This window comes from Tympanuchus pallidicinctus, unplaced genomic scaffold (assembly GCF_026119805.1).
Source record: "Tympanuchus pallidicinctus isolate F22 unplaced genomic scaffold, pur_lepc_1.0 scaffold4, whole genome shotgun sequence".
NCBI classification, from domain to species: domain Eukaryota; kingdom Metazoa; phylum Chordata; class Aves; order Galliformes; family Phasianidae; genus Tympanuchus; species Tympanuchus pallidicinctus.
Window position 1 is genome coordinate 2,411,618 of NW_026294758.1, and position 8,905 is coordinate 2,420,522.

Below are 8,905 nucleotides of genomic sequence, written 5' to 3' on the forward strand. Positions count from 1 at the left end.
GTTTTATTCAGTGAAAACTGCATTGTGGAATAAACTAAGATGTAATTCTTCAATACTTCTTCATGTGGAAGGTGTAATTTTACACCATAAAACATGTGAAACCCACAGAACTTCATGCAATTTATGAGTTAAAAAAAAGAAATTGGAAAATTGTGTCTTAAGTTGCCATGGCTCATACTCATTGCTATTTAAAATATGACGTTGATTAAGCTCTCCAAATTTAACAGTTATTATATATTAAAAAAAATAAAATTCAGGTTTTCCAAATAATGAAATCTATGGGAAAGTGTACTGTCATATTGTTTTCAGTAGCAAAATTTATTTCCCATACCATCTCAACACATCTCGGCCTGGATGCACTGAATGCACTTTTCTTTCTTCTTAAGCAGCTCTAAGGCCTCATTAAAGTAGTACAGTCTGGGTACTTCACAATACTTCAGCTTAGATAGTCTGTAATTTTCATGATACATCAGAGCACATTTACTTGCAGAGGATTGCTCTCGGATAAAGTACATTTCCCCAGCAGCTGAGAAGTCCAATTTTTAAAGTATAAGACAGCTGTGTTTTTTTCCTATAAGGCACATTTCTGGCTTAGGTAGATGTAAAATAAGTCTGAACCATTTCAAAATGAAAAATATCTTCACTGCTGAATAAACCTTTCCTGGAAATGTTTATTCTCTGGAAAATTTTTCAGCTCAGGTTTTCCTTGGGAAAGAAAACTAATATCAAAATATCAGATGTCTTACAGAGCTAAAATCTTATTTTCAGCTCTACCAGACATAGCATCATTGGTCTAAGATAAAATGAAAAATATTGAGTTTGTTGTATTTCATCACAGAGAAGTCTTTCTAATTGCTGAAGAAACTTTCTAGTTTCTTCAGTGTATACCAGAGTGTGTAAAGCTGCTTTTTTTCATGGTGCAAGAGTGGTGAAACCTTACTTTAATTATGACATTTGCCTGTGGCTGTAACTATTGCACCTATTGAAGACAATGATTCATTCCCTCAAGCTCCTTTCTTTCACTACTGTAACTATGAAGGTCTGAATGGCTACGATGGAAGAAAGCAGACAAAAAAGCCGAATTCCATTTATTTGCTGAATTTACTTGCTTTTGTGCTTATTTCACACAGTAAGTCCTCCTGTGGGTACCAAACAGCTTAAATGAAGAGAAGTTAAACGAAATGTTGTCAATACTTGAGGGGGTCTGTGTCATATACAATAAGACTAGTTCTATTCTGGCATTCTTACAGAGGCGGGTGATAATAAGTAACATCTTTATGCGCAGACCTGGAAAATAGAAGAAATCTGTATTCTCACTCCATTCAACACCAACAAAACAAACCTCGCTTCTATCTCAAAGAAAAAAAAAAAAAAAAAAAAAAAGCTTCAGTAACCCTTGATATTGCAGCAGTTCACTGAAGGGCAACGTCTTCAAAAGTTCCTTATTTGTGAGAACAGCTTCACACGCTTCACATTACAAGCTCCTGCTGGCACCATCTGGCCCAAAGTTAAAGGGAAAATCCAAAGAACACCACAGAATGACTGCATTTTAAATAAAACTACAATTGTTGAGGATTATATGTGTTTATGTTGGGAAATGTTATAAGTCTTGCAGTGATCTTGGGAAAGCACATGTGGGTGGCAGCATTTTTTTATACAAAGTAGGCAAACACAAGTCCTCATTCTCATTAAGATCTTTAATTACTTTAGGGACAGCAAAATTGGTAGATAAACTTTAACCTATAAAATGTTTCAGTTTTACTATCTGATATTTTCTATTTTCTATTTGAAAGGAGACAGTTCACTTATTACAGATTCTGACAGATCTGAATCAAATAAAACTGCTGATCCGAGAAAGTTACTTAAAATAAATGGTTCAGTGATTTAACAATTGTAAGGTATGTGATAATGTGCAATAAGTAGATAGCTTTTTTCTTTCTTTTTTTTTTTTTTTTCTTTGTGATAATCTTCTAAAGTAGGAGACTTTCCAGGATGTGTTAAAAAGTGGCAAAATTGTATGGAGCCAAAATATGTTTGTGCACTTAAATTCGGTCTCTCTTTTGCACATACATGGAGCGTACATGTATAAATCAATAACTTTATTGAGTGAGAGCAACATTTTGTCTTGCCCTGAATATCTTCTCAGAGCACAGGTACAGGAGATACTCCTTTATATATTTCTTCACAGCTAGCAGTTATGACTCTGAAAACTATAAGCCACAACTCTTGTTTTTGGTCAGCCTTTAAGATATTTCTTAATTTGGTCTAGATTCATTTTTGATCTCATGAAAGGTTTGAGCATATAAAACATCCTGAGGAGTATATTTTGCTTCAATCTTTATTTCGTGATAAACTGGCTCTTGGGAATCCCAGATCCTGCAGGTAAGAGAGATGGTAGGGGGAAAGGAAGACTTCCTCATGGTCAAGATGGGTCTGGTCAGAGATAGTCTAGGCGAAACTGATGCACACAACTCCATAGGCTCTGATGAGATGCAACCGTGAGTCCTGAAGAAGCTGGCAGAAGTGATTGCTCAGTGACTGTCATGTTTGAAAGGTAGTAGAGAATGGGAGAGGTGCCTGGGACTGGAGAAAAGCAAGCGTCACTCCATTTTTAAAAACGGCAAGAAGGAAAACTTGAGAAACTACAGGCTGGTCAGCCTCGCTTCTGTCCCTGAAAAGGAAAAGATTATCAGGAATAGTCGCCAGGGATTCACCAAGGGAAAATCATGCTTTAATAATCTGGTAGCCCTATGTGATGTTGTGACCAGTTGGGAAGATGAACAGACAGCAATGGCTGTAGCGTACTCTGACTTCAGCAAGGTGAACTTAAGAAGTGTGGGATAGATGGGTGTACAGTGATGTGGATTGTGAACTGGCTAAGTGGTAGAGCTTAGAAGGCTGCGATCAGTGGTGCAGAGTCTAGGGGCTTTTGGCTAGCAATATTCCTTAGGGGTTTGTACTGGGTCTGATTTTGTTCAACATTTTCATCTAATCTGGATGAAGTACAGAATGCACCCTCAGCAAGTTTGCTGACGATATGAAACCAGGAGGAGTGTCTGACACACTGGAAGACTGTGCTACTATTCTGTGAAACCTGGACAGAGAGGGGGATTGGGTGGAGGGGAACATCATGACGTTCAACAACAGCAAGTGGATGGTCCTACATCTGAAGGGGAGTGATCATGTGTATCAGTACAGATTAGGGGTTTACCTGCTGGAAAGGAACTCTGCAGAGAAATTATCATGGTGTAAATGGGTTGACTGCAAGCCAGCAGCTTGCCCTTGAGGCCAAGAAGGCCAATGGTATCCTGGTGTGCATGAAGAAGAGTTTGGCCTGCAGATTGAGGTGATCCTCCCTTTCCACTCTAGCCTGGTGAGGCCACTGTGTCCATTTCTAAGATCCCCATTTGAAGTAAGATGGAATTTCTGGAGAGAGTCCAGTGCAAAGCCACAAAGATGATCAAGGGCCAGGAGTATCTCCCTTGTGAGGAAACACTGAGATAGATGGTACTGTCCAAGCTGGAGGAAGGGAGACCTAGAGGGGATCTTATTGATACTTATAAATACCTTATGGAGTAGGAATCATGTAGATAGGACCAGGATCTTTTTGTTGATGCCCAGTGATAGGTGTAAGAGACAAGAGGCACAAACTGGAACCTAGGAAGATCTATCAGGACACGAGGAAAGACTTCTTTATTTTGAGGGTGGCAGAACATTAACACAAGCTGCTCAGAGATCTTGTACTATCTACCTCTCCAGTGATATTCAAAATCCACACAGATGCTTTTCTGTGTATGCTATTCTGGGATATCAGCTGTAGCAGGGGAAGTGGATTAGATGATCCAAAGGTCCCTTCTAGCCACTACAATTTTGTGATTCTGTGATTTTAACTTTTCTTTTATTTTTCTTAGTTTATTTCTTTTCATTCACCCTAGTTGATCTACTGAAAAAGAAGTGAAATGGTTATTTTCATTCCACTCATGATTTTATAGACTTGCTGTATCTCTCCTCATTCATTTCTTTCCCAGGCTGAAGACTCCTTGTCTACTTAGTTATTCCTTATATAAATCCTATTCTTTAACTTTGATCATCCCTGATAACCTCCTCAGCATTATCTCAATCTTTTTTTCCCCACATTTCAAAGAGAATATTGCAGAAATGGAATCACGTTGAAGTATAGTTGCATGATGAATTCATGAGATATCATAATAATGCTTTCTCTTCCATATTGCCATATTGCTTTCTGAATAATTCCTAGCACTCTATTTGCCTTTTTTTTTTTTTTTTCTTTTCTTTTTCCCACAATGTTCCTATTCTTGTGTTTCCATAAAACTATGTTATAAAAGCAGCATGTTTCCTCTGGTCAGCCTGGATGCAGACCGAATTCTTGCCTTCTACAAAATGAACTTTCAGAGGGAGAAATTCAGAACTCTGTTTGCTTAAGTGCTGGTCTAGTCCTCAAAAAAGGTTTGTGAACATCAAAAAATCTTAAAGAGAGTGTAGTTTGAACTACTTTTGTTTACAAAAATTCTTAGATCAAATTCTAAGCGTTTCTTTTGCTTCAGAAACTTTGTGTAAGTCTTGGAAATACCCTGTGAGATTGTGCTAGTACTTTCATTAGATGGATAGTATTAAGAAGAGTTTGAGACATAACAACTCACATTTGTGCTTTTTGGAACTATCAGCCAAAAATTTGGGATTACAATAAGAGTAATGTTCAAGTGCTGATGCTGAAAGTCTGATGTTTTAAATTTCTAGATTTTCTGTATGCTTGGATCATGAAGCTTTTACCCTTGTAACACCTGATGAGTAAAAATAATATTTTTCAGTAATGAACTCAACTACATGCTGTTCCTCTCAATTCCTGAAGAGAATAAGAATTGTGAAAGAAGCAAGAATAGCTTTTACTCATTTTGCCTAGAAAACTCAATAGAAATCCAAAAGCTTAATACAGAAAAAAATGAGATAATAATAATAAGAGACTTACATTTTAAAATATTTAATTTTTCATACAATTGATCTTAAAAATGGTACCTGAAAATATTTGCGTGATAAGAAGATTCACTGTGGGTTTTTTCTTACTTTTAGATAGATGGGATCAAAATGGCTTTCGAGGCAGCTTATTTTCTTTCATCTTCTCAATAGGACTTGCAACTTCTGCTTTAATCAGGCTGCATGAAACTTTCAGGTGTTTTATCCTCTCATGAAATGAGATCTAATTGGCAAGAACCCTTGAAAAATCTTACTGTGCACCCCTATGAACTTCAGCTTCTTAAAGATGAACTTTTTTCTGTTGCTATTTTATCTAAATCTACTAATCTAAAATCCCACATAGGTAAAATAAACAAAGTGGAAGCCTGGAATTTGGGTCTTTGTGATCAAATCAGAATCCAATATAATGAAAAACTAAATAAGCTCACAAAACACCTACAAATCTACAAAGAATTTAGTGTTAGGTTAAGTAATCTATGTCAATAACAGTACTATCATTGATTTGTATCCTATACTGCTACTCATATTGAACAAATAATTGCAAGACTTCAGTTTTTCAGGTCAGAGGGAGATGAGGTATCTAGTACTAGCACAGTCCTTCAGCAATTTCACAGAATTTAAATAAATCTAATTTCTTTATATAATCTCTTTGCTAACAATAGTTTTCAGAGTGTAACATGAAATACATTTCTGCAAAGAGCATATTAAGATATTTTTGTGTCTGGGGACAGAAGCAATCTCTCTCTAGCTTCACTTTCACAATTTATTAAAGCATTCAAGCCCCTTCCTGGTATTGACTCTTCATGATGAACTTGTGCAGCTGTGGTAAAGTTAGCACCCTTCATATTCATTTTGTAATTGTAGCACATGATACTACTTTGGAATAAGAAAAACAAGCAACCAAATCTCAATTGTTGCAGCTGTGTCGTGAAGAAATACATATTTCAAATGTAGGCTTATTGCCAAAACTCTTATTAGGCATTCGGAATACTAGAAAGAAGGGAGAAATAATAGAAGTCACCTGTTTCTTTATGAATCTGCTTACTTGCAGCCTTGTTAGTTTCTGACAAACAGTGAGCAGCAACCCATATCTCTGGGTTTGTTGCTGCTCATTTGCACTGTGTTATTTATAGTTATAGGGAAGAAAGCAAAATAGGTCTGCTGGAGGCCAGGATAAAGAAAATCTGGCCTTGATTTCCTCGTGCTGCTTCTTGCATTCCCCAGCTCTATTGGCCTAGTATGATGGTTGGCAGCTGCAAATGAGAACAGTTTTAAGGAGTCATCCAGCCCAGCCACAGCTAAAGGACTGCTGAAGTCAATTATTAAAAACAAAACAACATCCATCCCACCAACCAATTACAGCATCACCCTCCGCACCCAAAACTTACTATACATGCGATTCACAGGTACAAATGACACAGAGGCTAGATTTGATGCTGTCATAATGGAAGCAACATTTCAGATTACACAGTAGTGTTTCCATTTAAACACATGTCCTGGAGAGAGCAGCAGAGGCTGAAATGAATGCCGGGTAAGGTGCAAACTGGAAATTTCTGCAGAACTTTATTTAACTTTGATGAAAAGCACTTGTTGTTATACAGCACGTAATTATGTGCATTTTAAGCTTGCCAGTAGTTACTTATTTGCAAAAATATTAATCTTGCTGAAATATCCCTTGGCAGAGAGTGAGAAGTCACTAGGACACAGAGAGAGAAAGGGTGCTGTCTGACACTAGTATTCTACAGACAGGGTAGAAGATAAGATAACATATATGTATAGAATGAAGAACACAAGGAAACAGGAAAAATACGACTAATCAGTCTGATTGACTTGTAGTAGTACTCTGCTATCAAATTTTGCATAAATGCTGTGGAGAAGTCTTAAAACATTGTTTTAAACAGTGATAATAGTGCAGCTCTGTGAAGGTTTGTGGAGAGCTCCTTCCCAACACAGTGAAGGATAAAATACTAAACACATCTGTGAATTTAACAGGAAGTTGACAACATGATGTATCAAATAAGGAATTTGGAGTGAATGGGACTATGGCAGGATAGAGAGAATGGAAAAGTATTCTTTAAAATAAAATGTACAGTTAGCATGGAGAAGGAGCAGCTAGAAAAATGACAGATAAAGAGCTACGTATTTGTCAAAGAATCCAACTACACCAAGAACTTTCCACTAGCACTTAGGGTGAATAAGAACAAAATGGGACTACATTTATGAGATAGTTTGTGAAGCCTTTAAACAAACTGATAAATGCTACAAGTAGAAAGATGAAAGTACCAATAAAATAAACATGAGGAAACTTACTTTTTTTCTTAGTAGTGAAAGATGGAATTGAGTATAGCCTTACAATATTCCTGATATATGTTTTAGGTAACTGAACAAGTCCAACAATAGAATCAATTACACTTAATACATAGAGTGAATTAATAAACTATGCATTTGGTTTCCTATTAGACCAAGACATACGTGATCACACTGTCCATAATTTCAACCAAAACTTTAATTTTCTTGACCAATTTCAACTGGTTGAAAGAATCCTCTTGTGAAAGTTTTCTAGAAGTTTTATGATAGATCAATGGAAAAACAGAAGTGAGACACTCACATTAGTGTTCTAGATGACACTGAAAAAAAACCAACCATATCCATTATATGGTTTGTTTGGAAGCAGCCAGCTGGCCAAGTAACTCACTCTGCAAGCTAGCTAAACACTGCAAATCACTGAGTGGGCAGCCAACACATAGCTACCTCAGGAATAAGATCTACAAGGGCAGAGTCACTGCAAGGGAAGGGATGATAAACAGTTGTTGGGCTTACTGATATATTAAGTAAGGCAGGAAACAAATTCCTAAGGAAGCAGCTTTAATACTGCCCAGGGGACAGTTCTATTTTCTTTCTATGTTTTTACACCAGAGAGAATTCCATTTCTAGCTATTTCACTGTTGTCATGTTTCATCATGCTACATTCCCAAGAACTTTTACCTCAGCCAAAAAGATCCAAACCTCTGAGTTGAGAGCCTGTTTAAGTGGGAAGTTAGTCTAGGTAATATCTATGAGAGATCCCTAAAATTAATGCCTCCTGTTTTGTTATGTTGGCCCATGGCATCAGAAGTGAATGTTGGAGGTATGGCAGCAGAGTCTGGACTTTCCCACCAACGTTCCACTACACTTTATTGCTGTGAAACAGATGGCAGCAGAGGGCTAGGCTGACAAAATGACATCTGACATGGAAGTGTGGATGAAGCAAAGGTGTGTCAGCAAATTCCTCCATGCAGAAAAAAGCTGTCCCCACTGACATTCACCGATGTATGCTGAACATGTATGGAGACCAAACAGTGGATGTTATCACACTGAGGAGGTGGGTGGTGCATTTCAGCAGTGATGACAGGAGATGTGAAAGCCAAGCCATGCATGTCTGCATGCCCATGCACGGATGTGATACCACAAAATAAAGAACAGCTCCATCAGCCCATCCACACAAACTGGCACATCACAACCACAAAATTAGGTATGAATTAGGCTTAATATCAGCTTCAGTGCACTGGAGACAAAGGTGGCAATATAGGAATATCACAAAATTTGCATCACTTGAGTGCCATGAATACTCACATAGGAACAGAAAGAACACCATATGCAAGTTTGTCAGCATCTACTGAACCAACATGAATCTGAAGGTGACATTTTCCTCATTTGCCGATGATGAGATGCTATGTCACCATTATGAGCTGCTGTCAAAATGGCAACCTGTGGACTGGTGACATGGAAGTTCACTATCAAACAATGTTTAAGATACAGCCTTCAGTAGTAAAGTGATGTGCACTGTGCTTTGGGATAGGAAAGGAGTGATCTTGGAACCCAAAGAAACCATTAACTCAGAGCACTGTATTGCAATGCTGATCTAGCTGATGGA